We start from the raw sequence: 12,426 nt of genomic DNA on the forward strand, positions 1-12,426 counted from the left end.
CCCTTCAGCCAATGTTGGGCACAGGTCTACGTACAGGACATGTTTCTCCAGCCCTTGTGCAATGCTGCTCAGACCCCTAAAGAACAAAGTTATCCTGTACTCCCTGAGAATGGCTGGTGGGCCGGTGACACTGGGTTGTCCCCTTGTGTACACACCCAGGTCGTCACTTAGGCTAAAGACTTCTCTATCTTAGTCCAATTAATTCCCAAATTAATTTATCATCCTGGAAATGAAATTTGTCAAAAGTTAGAAACCATCCATTCCAGAGCTAAAAGAGAATCTTTGGTGGCCATAACGCTGTCAGTAGTGCTAGGATTAGGAGGCCTGGCAGGAGACAGAATAGGAATATCAGCACTGATATTACAAGATAAAAACTATCAAGCTTCTAGGACTGCTATAGATGTGGACATAGAATGAATAGAAACATCCATTTCTCATTTGCAGGATTCCCTACCTGAAGTACTATTGCAAAACAGGAGAGGACTAGATCTGCTTTTCATGAAACAAGGGGGTTTATGGCAGTATTAGAAGAAGGATGTTGCTTTTATGTTGACCACTCAGGGGTAGTCAAAGAATCTATGGCCCTGGTAAGGGAAGGCTCATGAAAACGAAAGCTTCAGAGAGAACAAAATCAGTCTTGGTTTGAGTAAATGTTCAGTGGGTCCCCCTGGTTGACTATCCATCCTAATTTCGGCATTAGTAGGGCCTCTGCTTATATTACTACTTTTATTCACACTTGGTCCTTGTATGATCAATAGGTTAATAACTTTTATTAGAGAACGAATTTGTGTCATACACATGTTGGTGCTTAGATTTCAGTATCAACCTCTAAATCTAAATCAGGAAGAAATAGAGCTCTACTTGACCCCATGATTGAAGAGAGGGAATGGAGAGCCTGAACATAACAGACTCCATTTTGTCCCTGGCCTTCATCTTATATGCGACCTAAAACTTCCCCCAGCTTCAGAAAAACATGTTTATACTTTTAGAAAACTACAACATTTCTGAGAATGACCAAACAATGTGCCAGTCCTGAAACCAGCCAATCAGAAAACAGGTCAAAATGACCGTTGTCCTTGTGGTTACTAAAACAATTACATGTTATCATCATGGTTACCAAAATAGTTATACTCCAGATGCTCCCAGCTTGCCTCTAGCCAATCACTACGTAACAAGCTTGTTCTTGCTAAATGTCACCCAATCGTGTAAATGCCAAGTCTGGAAGCCCCTTCCCCTTGCTAAAAACCCTATAAAACCTAGCTTCTTTCTAAGCTTGGGGCTCCTAGCCTCTGGCTGCTGTTACAGTTCATGCTGGGAGTCAGAGCTTAAGCCCGAATAAAGGCTCTTTGCTTTTGCATACGTTTTCTAACTCCTGGTGTTGTTGGTGGTCTTTTGGGGGTCTCGTGGACTGGGTACAACAACAGATGACATTTGCCTGTGCGAGAATTCCAGGTATTAGTTAGAAGATCACTTTAAAAAAATTCCTGTTTGGAGAAATGATATAGAAGACTTGTAAGTATGTGAATAGCAAAATAATGGTACATTGAAATTGTTTTTAATGAAAAATAAGTACCACAATTTAAAAATATGTGGAAGTCTAAAATGATAATAGTTCTATAGTGTTGCATAAAAGTCTTGTTAAGATTATGGTTAGACTAGAAATTTATCTTAATGTCATTTGATAAGGACCAAAACATTGCATGGTATTTAAATGAACAGACTAAGTTCTATCAAAACTATCTACGTAGATTTTCCTGGGATACAGTACTGTTTTATTTTACTTGTGAAGCATGATTTCTTTGGTCCAGACTGTCCTGGAACTAATTTTGTTGTCTAGGCTGGCATGGAACTCAGTTTTCTCCTCTTGCTTCAGCTCCCATCTCAGGTTAAAAGCTACCATTTTCCCATCATCACTCCCAAAGAAAAGTGTAAACAAACCATTGTTTGACCTGGCTGTTAGTCTATAAATTATAAAAGTGATCCTCACTATTCCCTGTACACCCTCTTCTAAGTACTAGCTTTTTCCCAAGGCACTTTATGTTTGCTCTATTTGAACTTTTTTTTTTTTTTTTTAATACGGTTTACTATATTCTGTCTAAAAGAGTAACGTGGGGCTTCCATGAAGCAAAATTCGTTTTCAGGTTCTGTGGTCCACTCTCCACCTTCCCTTTCTTCTTAGCCAGAGCTGGACTTGGGCAGCCACACAGTGGGGAGGCTGGAGAGTTTCACGGGCCGCTACTTATCAAACATAACAGGTGACTTGTAAAAGGTTTCCTTGGGCCAGAAAGGGAACTGCAGAAGAGTAGAGGACGCTCCCATCAGGGGAACGCAGCAGACAGCAAACAGGGAGGGCGGGGCCACTCCGCCACAGCAGACCACGAAAGCAAACCGCGGAGCCGGAAAGGAGGCCTCGGGGGCGTGGCCGAACCGGACGTGGGCGGGTCTCGCTCTGGATGGGCCGGAGTGGGCGTGGTCCTAGTGGGCGTGTCAGCTGGGCGCGGGAGCGCAGGATTGGCTGGGTCGGGAAGTGGCACAGCGCAAGGGCCCATGGGAGAAGTGCCCTGTGACCCGGGCGGAGGACAGTGTCTGTTAACAAACGTGTCCAAGTTGTAGTGAACAGGTGAGGGGAGGAAGGCAGTGTCTGCGGAAGAGCTGTGTGAGAACCCTTTCGTCCCGCCCCTCGCCCGTGAGAGGACTTGTTTGACCCGCTCCCGTGGGTCCACCCCTTCCACCGACCCCCGACATTCCCGCCTCAGGGCCTGTGTGAAGATGGTGAAGAGCGTCCGCCCCGGCGCGCCAGCCCGCGAAGCTCGCGGGCACGAGGCGGCCGGCCCCGTGCGCATGCGCGCCGACCGGGGCGGGGGCGTGTCCCGCCACAAGCTGGAGGCGGGGCCTGGCCGGAGCGCCGCGCTCGCGGCCTGACGTCGTCGAACGCCGGCCCGTGACGTCACCCCGCCGTGACGCGTACGCAGTGGGAAAACTGTAAGTTTGCGAGGATCCTGCGGCTGCCTGGCTTGCGGGGCTCGCGGGGCCTGCCGGCCGCTCTCTGCCGCGGTTGCGGTGTGGGCCGCGGCCGCCGGGAGCCGCCGAGCGCGACGCCCCAAGTGGCAGCGCGTCCTCCCGGCAGCGCCGGCTCCTGGAGGCGAGGCCCCTTCTGAGCCCGGCCGGCTCCTTTCCCGCTGGTCTGTGACAGCTGAGAGCGGGCGGTTAAGGCCTGGGAACCGGGAAGTGCCGAGGCCCTTCGTAAAATTCGTTGATAGATTAGGTCCCGAGACTCCAATCTCACCCTGCAGTAGGACATGCTCGGTCAGTCTGGGGTGGAGAGCCTCTTCAAAGACTAGCTGCCCTGTGCCCGCCTTCCCTTTGGACACACATGCCCAGATCGCTGATGACATGACATGCTGTGTTGCCCCAAGCTTCTTTATTTTCCTCTCCATAGGGCCACAATGCCTTGAGACCCTGTGAGCTAAGCCAAGCTATGTTACACAACACGTAGGACAACATTGATTATTCTGAGGAGTGTGGTGATCCATTTGTAAGGATCTAAGGGCTTTGGCTGGTCTCCACACCTCCTACCGCAACCCATGTGATCATGGCTTTGGAACCTGAAGCTATCTTAGCTGTTTTGTATTGACTGGTCAGGGATCAAGAAATAACCGGTATCACTATCACAGAGATCTTCGCAATGCATGTTCTCCCTGTCTGGCTTTTATAGAAAAATGTTTTTAGCAGCCCAGAACTAGTACGTTATATTCAACACAAGTACATAGGATCAGCCCATCTGCTTACATGGTTTAGCTAACTTGTATTAGGAATGAGTGAGTTGGTCACAGCATTGTAACCCTTCTCAAACTCTGGGTCAAGGACTTGTCAGGAACTGTGAAAGGAATTTACACACCCTAGGATGGATTTATACAGTAGATTAGAAGGCCACATTTCTGTGAATTTAGTGGAGGATGTAATATCCTGACAGAGGGCCCTTTGAATCAAGGCTTCTGAGTGTTGCTCTCCTGTTAGTAGCTTTCCAAAAACAAGTCACCTAACTCTTAGAACTTTAAAAAAATCTGTCTCTAAAATGGGAGATGATAGTGTAGCTTGTTACTTTTACAAGGATTAAATGAGACCACAGTCAACTTTCTAAGTATGGCATTGCCATCTGCATCAGACCCCACCCAAGATTAGCTATCAGGTTCTGAGTCAGAGCTAGAAATAGAGGGGCAAAGGCAAAGAAGACAGCTAAGCCTGCACCCTAGTGGGGTTCACAGTACTGTGGAGAAGTAGACACAGGAATGGTCCCATAAGGTTATTTCACACAGGGTGAGTTCAGTGGAGTAAAGGAAAAGGATGGTGAAGGACAGTGAAGGTGGTTTTAAATAGTCTGTGAGGGAAGGCTGTTCACAGGAGGGGCAAGTGAGTTGTTCTGAGGTGGGGGTGGCATTCAAGCTCCTTGGGAGGCTGAGGCAGGAGAAGCACAAGTTCCAGGACTGCTTTGGGTGCGGATCGACTGGACGCCCACGGGGAAGAAACAGGGCTGAGGAATATAGAGGCCAGTGGCAGAGCTCTGGCCCTGGGTTCTGTCTCTAGTTGGGAGTGGTCGATAGAGATAGTATCTGGCCTGTTAAGCTTACCATATGCATGGTACAGTTCTAAACACTAATGTTTACCACCACCTTTGAAGTTTAGAAAAATACTTCCAGTTTTGTAGATTAGGACACTGGCGCATGTTAGACGTGTACTCAAGCTAAAAAGCCCGAGAGACTCAAAGTCTTGCATATTTTACTAAATTTGCATTAGGTTTCTTTGGCACTGCTGTATTTTTTTACCATTTGAATTTTGGTCATCTGCTTTGAGAGGCCACTTTCCAAATTACTGTTCTTCTGTCTCAGAACATAGTAAGGAAAGAGAAGGAAAAGTGTTGGTATGTAACCTTGAACCATCTGGCAGGCTGTGGTGGGATCCTGGAGTCAGGTAGACGCATCACTCCTAAGTGTAATAGACAGTCTGCGCCATGGGATGGCATCTGTTTTCTTCTTCACTCCAGGAGAATTGACTGTAGAGTCATAGAGAGGTGGAGGGACCCTGACAATGAGGAGGTAGGAGGTTGTGCAGTGCTGTGGCCTTGAGAGGGAAGATGGTGCTTAGGCTGGTGGAGATGACGTTAAGAGGTGAAACTCCTAGACTCTGGACAGGACATAGTGATGGGATGCTAAGGGCAAGGAGGAGAAACCACTTTTTAGGGTTAGCATGGAAGAACTAGGCGGATCGTGGCCCTGTTTTCTGAGGTGAGAAGTGTGGAAAGAAAAAGATTTTATTTTCAAGTTTTAGTTGCTTGTTAGATATAGTAATAACAAGTGCTAGTAACAATAATGTTAGTTAGCATAACACATATATGACTCTATTCCAGGCAATGTTTTAAGAATTTTTTACATGTATCAATTTAATCCTTAAAACACGTTATGTCCTAGAAATTTACTATTCCCACTTTGCAGATGAGAAAATGGAAGCAAAGGGAGCTGGCTTAAGTCAAGTAGAAGGGCAGGGCCCCTGACTACTTCTCTCAGGTCCCTACCCATTGGCATGGTCTGTGAGTGTTAGAGTGGGATTCACATCTAAGTGCTCTGGCTTTGGAGTCCATGCAGATTAGTCTCTACCTACGTTATGTGGACATGTTGAGTATATATGAAGTGACTGTGGTCACAGGTGGAAACACATATTTTTGAAGAGACAGACTACTTTTATTCCTTTATAAACCTTGGTTGATAATAAGAAGCAAGAGAAGGAAATTTACATGGCAAGACTATGCTAACTGGTTCTTCCTTATCAGATTGAATGTCTACAGCTGACATCACTCTTCTGTGTCTGGACTCCACAGTGTGGGTTCAGTGCAGCTGAGGTTTCTGTCTTGTTCACATCTGTCTCTAACCTCCTTCCATTGCCTGTCATTCATGGCTGGCAAGAGTAACTTAATAGGAAGGGTATTGGTTAGGTTTGGGGAATTGGGAGATGAATAAACATACTTCTCTTTCTGGAGGAGCATAGCATGAGGAAAACCTGTGGGAATAGAATTAGAGTAGAATAAATGCATAATACATGCTGATTACTTCATTCTGGCTTCCCACACCCCTTTCCCCTGTCCCACACTTGCGAGATGGGGTGTGAAAAGGGCAAAGGAGCAAAAGAAGGCCTACGCAATTGCATGATGGATTGGAAGCTCCCCAAGAGTCCTTTTGAACAAAAGAACTACTCAGAGTCTACGACTCAAAGTCTTGCATATTTTACTAAATTTGCATTAGTTTTATTTGATAAAATTTTTACCAAATGAAATAAATTCTGGTATTTAACTGTCTCTGTGGAGTGATGACTTTCTTCAGTTCTGTTACCTCAGTGTTGACAGGGCTTACTAGTAAAATAAGGAACAGGCTTGAAGCGTCGCTGCTTCCATAGCAGACTGTAATGGAGGGACCATGAAATAGGCAGGTTTCCTGTTTATACTGTCTATAAGTGTGCCAAAGTTCCACACATAGTATTTGAATTCTCTGTTAATCAGCTCCTTACGATTGAAATACACACACTTTTGGTCTCATTGCTTTAGGCCTGTGAGAGCTGCCTTGAACCCACAGGGGGAGAAACTTGTAGTGGAGGAGGTCTGAGGAAGCCCCGCCTCCTAAAAGTTCCAGCATCAGAGGCTGGTCACCAGAACCTTTGCATTGAGCCTTTAGAAGACATTTAAGCTCCAAACTCTAATGCTTGCTTTTCATTTGTTCATTTCTCTCTCTTCCGTCTTTTCCATGAATGCTTTAACAGTGCAAACATTAAAAAAAATAAGTTATTTTCTCTGTATGTTATGTATGTGCATATCATGTCCATGGAAGCTAGACAAGGGTGTTGGATTCTGGAAAACTGAGTTGCAGATGCTTAAGAGCATCATGTGGGTGCAGGGGGAAAAAGCCAGGTCCTCTGCAAGAGCAGCAAGCGCTATTAACCTCTGAACTCTCTCTTCAGCCCCAGATTTCCTTCATGATTTGTACATGCTAAATTAACTACCATGTTTGTTAATGTTCCAAGAATCTTTTCTGTATCGGTTTCATACATGATTTTTTGGCAGCATGTGTGCATCTGTAACATGAAAAAAAATATATATATATATTTTTTTTCATAATTTGACATATAAGAAAGTGGTGCGGGTCAAATGATTTGTCCTATGTGCTAGAACAAGTTAGTGACAAAAGCAAAGTGAGCTTGAACTCTTAATACCTCGGACTACTTTAAAGTTACTATTACTGTTACCCAGTTTATCTTTCTAAGAGTCCTGTGTTGTGTTGCTATTATTCTTGTCATATAGAGAAAGAACTGATTTAAAATATTAAGTATCTAGCAAGGTCCCCCAGCTTGTAATGTACACATACCTTTGGATTGTGTCCACTGAGTTATACTGCCTTTTCACATCTTTCTGATACCTGCACTTGACTTTTGCTTAAATCCACCAAATCTATGCTTTGTCTGCCCTGGTCTCTTGGCACATAGGACTTCTATTGATGTTACCACTTGAGTCGCTTGGTAAAGTCAGTGTTTGTGACCCTGCCCCGATTTGACCTGAGTGGGGATTTCCCGATTTTGGTGAAGTATATAGGAACAAGATTTGGTATTAAGAATTTTGTTTTTGAGAAGACATAAATCCAGAAGCAGTCCACAAATAAGTTCTGATCTGTTTGCCTGTAGCTGTGTGAAGAAGTCTTGTGTGTAAGAGCAGTCCCTTTGCTAGTCTGATTCATGTTTGAGAGAGGACTCCCATTTATGCCCCTTTTGAGTCACAGTCTCTAGTGTCCTTAACAGTGTGGATTCAAATTTGTAAAAGAGATAGAAAAGTTAGCCAACTTTTATGTCAAGTATGAGGGTATTTTTAGCTTTTTGCTTTTTTTTTTTTTCCTATGCTGACCTAATCCACATTTGAGGGCAGACAATGATGGAAGGGAGGTGATTGCATTTTCCTTCTGAAGCAGACTTGTTCTATTCAAATGGGTATTTCACTTTTGTGAGGTGATAGGAGTTGGTGGAGTTACTTAAATCCTAAATTGTAAACAAGAGTTTATCAGCTTGCCTAAATAAATACAGTGTAAGATTTTTGATTTTTATGTTTTATAAATACCAAGCTGGACCATCATTTTCATTAGATGAAAAAGATAGCTACTTAAATATGTAAACAGTTATTTTATTTAAAGATTATTTGATATCACTTAGTCTTTGGTGTAAGTTTTAGTCAGATGTTTTAATATTTCATATAATACATCCGTTGACTGGAGTTGGAACCATTGATAGTAGGAGATTGTAAGTCCTAACGTGGAGAGAGTGGTAGACAAGGCTGACTAGATATTTAAAAGGTCTTAAGGAATTGTCCATTTTATGAAACTGGATTATTATAACATTTTCTTACCTCCAAGAAGAAAAAGATTAGTATTCATATAGCTGTAATACTTTATGTTATGGCATGAAGAGATCACTATGCAAATAGAACTAGAGTAAAGCTGGGATTGCTTGTTATTTAAGCAAGAGAGAACACAGTCCTTCAGGCTTTTGAAGGTAGCATGGCATTTTCAAATTGGCTAATTTTTGAAGGTGTCACAATTGAAGGATTGGCTGACTTTCAACTTGGAATTTGGAGACTGGTTAGCTTTGAGGAGGTTTCCAAAGCAAGGCAGTTGCTGACTGGCTGAAATTCTCAACTGAGTACTTACACAGAAATGTTGAATAGACTTTAAAGGCTGATTGATTATGGTGGATTAAAAACCAGATTTGTGACTACCTGTTATCAGCCAAAGAACAATCTTCCTTTCTTGAAGAATATTTACTCTTTATTGACATGTTAGCATATTACTGATAGCTATTGGGCTAATACAACATATTTGTGATTTTGCTTTTCTCTTGAAACTTAAAAATGTTAAGATATTTTCTTTGCCATTCTCATGATTAGTTTTATATTTGAGAGGCTGTTGAAATATTTAAAGACGACGTATTATTTTTAGAAATGTTTTAATTCTTTAAAAATCCTGGGCAGACTGCATTCCTTTTTACCTCCTTTCTTTCTTGAGGTAGTGTGTTGAGTCATGTGCCCTTCAAAGTCACTCTCTATAGCTGCTCAGTTACATACAGATCTAAGCGCTTCTTGGTTTTGCTGTTGTTAGAGGTACAGCTAGAACTGAGTACTTTCAGAAATTTAGCTTCTCATTGTTATCAACAGTTTAGAAATTTAAAGACTTTTCTTTGTATGCTTTTTTTCATGACAAGATAGACTGGCTCATTTTTAATTTCTGTGAATCATGTTACCATGAATACTGTGTTGTGACACTATTTACATTATTTCAGCTGTGTTTAGAATGTTTCTTCTTCAGAATGAGCCACTATAAAACTGTAGTATGGAGCTACTACTAAAGTTTTTAAAAAATTGATTCCTCATAGTAACATATTTTAGATAGAACTTTTTTCCCTGTGTAGATGTTAAAATAAACTTACAGAACATTTATTTAGAAATTAGAGAAGAAAAAATAAGGTGTTGATGTATATATATTTATGTCTGTGTACAGGTCAGAGAACAACCTCCCAGTGCCTAATTGTTCCTTAGGCACTGTCTCCTGCCTACCTGCCTGTCTTCCTTCCTTCCTTCCTTTCTTCCTGCTTTCCTTTCTTCTTTCTTTCTTTCCTTTCTTCCTTCCTTTGTCCTTCCTTCCTTCCTTTGCCCTTACTTCCTTTCTTCGTCCTTTCTTCATCCTTTCTTCTTTTCCTTGACTCCTTTTCTTTCTTCCTGCTTGCACACACAGAAATAGGACAGCTTGCAGTTTATTCTCTCCTTCCACCATATGAATCCTAGGCCATCAAACCAAAGTTTTTTAAGCCTGGTGGCAAATGCCTTTGCCCAAGGAGTCATCTTGCTGGCTCCCACTTTGTTTTTTGTTGTTTGTTTGGGTTTTTGTTTGTTTGTGTGTGCGTTTTTTTTTTCCAGATAGGGTTTTAATCTGTAATTGTCTGGAGCTTGCTGATCTGCTAGGCTGGCCAGCTAAGGAGTTCCAAGGATCCACCTGTCTCTGTTTCTGCACCTCTGGGAATATAGGCAAGCTCCACCATGTCTGGCTTCTTTGCAGGGCGGGATGGGGGTTCTGTTGATCTAACTTAGGTCCTGTGTTTGTACATCAAACACTTAGGGAGGTAGGGTCATTGTAAAGAAGATGTAGAAGGGTGGGTGGACATCAGTGACATCAGATGTGACATCAGATTTCTAAAAGGGTAGATGGCTTGAGTTCCATTGGCTGACAGGCGCTGCCATTGCTTCCTCAGTGCTGCTAGGAAGGAGGTGGGAATTCTTTTAATTTAATTAAATTCATTTAATTTTTTCCCCAAATTAAATGCTTTTTTAATTTTCTTTTCTGTTATTAATTACAGTTTATTCACTTTGTATTCCACCTGTGACTCCCTCCCACTTCCCCTCCCAAACTTACCCTCTCTTTCTCTGCCCCACCCATACCCCTGCCCCAGTCTACTGATAGGGGAGGTCTTCCTCTCCTTTCTTCTGATACCAGTCTATCAGGTCTCATCAGGACTGGCTGCATTGTCTTCCTCTGTGTCCTGGTAAGGCTGTTCCACCCTCAGGGGGAGGTGATCAAAGAACAGCCAATCAGTTTTTGTCAGAGGCAATCCCTGTTCCTATTACTATGGAACCCACTTGGACACTGAACTGCCATGAGCTACATCTGTGCAGGGGTTCTAGGTTATCTCCATGAATGGTCCTTGGTTGGGGTATCAGTCACAGAAAAGACCCCTGTGCCCAGATATTTTGGTTCTCTTGCTCTCCTTGTGGAGCTCCTGTCCTTTCCAGGTCTTACTATTTCCCACTTCCTTCATAAGATTCCTTTCACTCTGCCCAAAGTTTGGCTATAGGTCTCAGCATCTTCTTTGATACTCTATTGTGTAGAGACTTTTCAGAGGCCCTCTGTGGTAGACTCCTGTCCTGTTCCCTGTTTTCTCCCTCTTCTGATGTCCATCCTCTTTGCCTTTCTGAATGAGGATTGAACATATTACCCAGAGTCGTCCTTCTTGATTAGTTTTTGTAGGTGTACAGATTTTAGTATATTTATCCTATATTATATGTCTTAATATCCACTTATAAGTGAATATATACCATGTGTGTCTTTCTGTTTCTGGGATACCTCATTCAGGATGATCTTTTCCAGTTCCCACCTGCAAATTTCATGATTTCCTTGTTTTTAATTGCTGAGTAGTATTCCATTGTGTAAATGTACCACAATTTCTGTATCCATTCCTCAACTGAGGGACATCTGTTTTGTTTTTTGTTTTTTCCAGCTTCTGGCTGTTATGAATAAAGCTGCTACAAACATGGTTGAGCAAATGTCCTTGTTGTATACTTGAGCATATTTTGGAATTATGCCTAGTAATGGTATAGCTAGCTCTTGAGGTAGCACTATTCCTAATTGACTGAGAAAGCACCAGATTGATTTCCAAAGTGGTTATACAAGTTTGCATTCCCACCAGCAATGTAAGAGAGTTCCCCTTTCTCCATAATCTCTCCAGCATGTGTTGTCACTTGAGTTTTTGATCTTAGTCATTCTGATGGGTTTAAGGTGAAATCTCAGAGTTGTTTTGATTTGCCTCTCTCTGATGGCTAAAGATGTTGAGCATTTCTTTTAAGTGTTTCTCTGCCATTCTGTATTCCTCTACTGAGAATTCTCTGTTTAGCTCTGTACACAATATTTTAATCAGATTGCTTGATTTGCTGCCTTTTAACTTCTTTAGCTCTTTATATATTCTGGATATTAGCCCTCTGTCAGATATAGGGTTGGTGAAGATCCTTTTCCAATCTGTAGGCAGTCATTTTGTTCTGACAACAGTGTCCTTTGCCTTACAGAAGCTTTTCAGTTTCATGAGGTCCCATTTACTGATTGTTGATCTTAGAGCCTGTGCTGTTCGTATCCTGTTCAGGAAGTTGTCTCCTGTGCCAATGAATTCAAGGCTCTTCCCCACTTTTTCTTCTAACAGTTTAGTGTGTCTGGTTTTATATTGAGGTCTTTGATCCACTTGACTTTAGTTTTGTACAGGGTGATAAGTATGAATCTATTTGCATTTTTCTACATGTAGACATCCAGTTAGTCTAGCACCATTTGTTGAAGATGCTATATTTTTTCCATTATATGGTTTTGGCATCTTTGTCAAAAATCAGGTGTCCATAAGGGTGTGGGTATATTTCAGGGTCTTCTATTCGATTCCATTGATCCACCATTTGGTTTCTATGCCAATACCATGAAGTTTTTATTACTGTTGCTCTACAGTACAGCTTGAGAGCAGGGATAGAGATACCTCCAGAAGATTTTTTATTGTAGAGGATGGTTTTAGCAATTCTGGGTTTCTTGTTATTCCATATGA

At 42.4% G+C, this 12,426-nt stretch overlaps 1 protein-coding gene across 3 annotated transcripts in view; it reads left to right on the forward strand.

The window, feature by feature from the left end:
* Positions 1–2,545: 2,545 nt before the first annotated feature.
* Znf438 (zinc finger protein 438) overlaps positions 2,546–12,426 on the forward strand; it is a 125,545-nt gene continuing 115,664 nt past the window's right edge. For 2 of the 3 annotated variants that reach the window (XM_060380642.1, XM_060380639.1), the window contains exon 1: positions 2,546–2,982. The gene's annotated coding sequence lies outside the window, so the exon portion shown is untranslated. The remainder of the gene's footprint in view (positions 2,983–12,426) is intronic. The other variant, XM_060380641.1, reaches the window with a different exon arrangement.

This window comes from Meriones unguiculatus, chromosome 3 (genome assembly GCF_030254825.1).
Source record: "Meriones unguiculatus strain TT.TT164.6M chromosome 3, Bangor_MerUng_6.1, whole genome shotgun sequence".
Classification (NCBI taxonomy): domain Eukaryota; kingdom Metazoa; phylum Chordata; class Mammalia; order Rodentia; family Muridae; genus Meriones; species Meriones unguiculatus.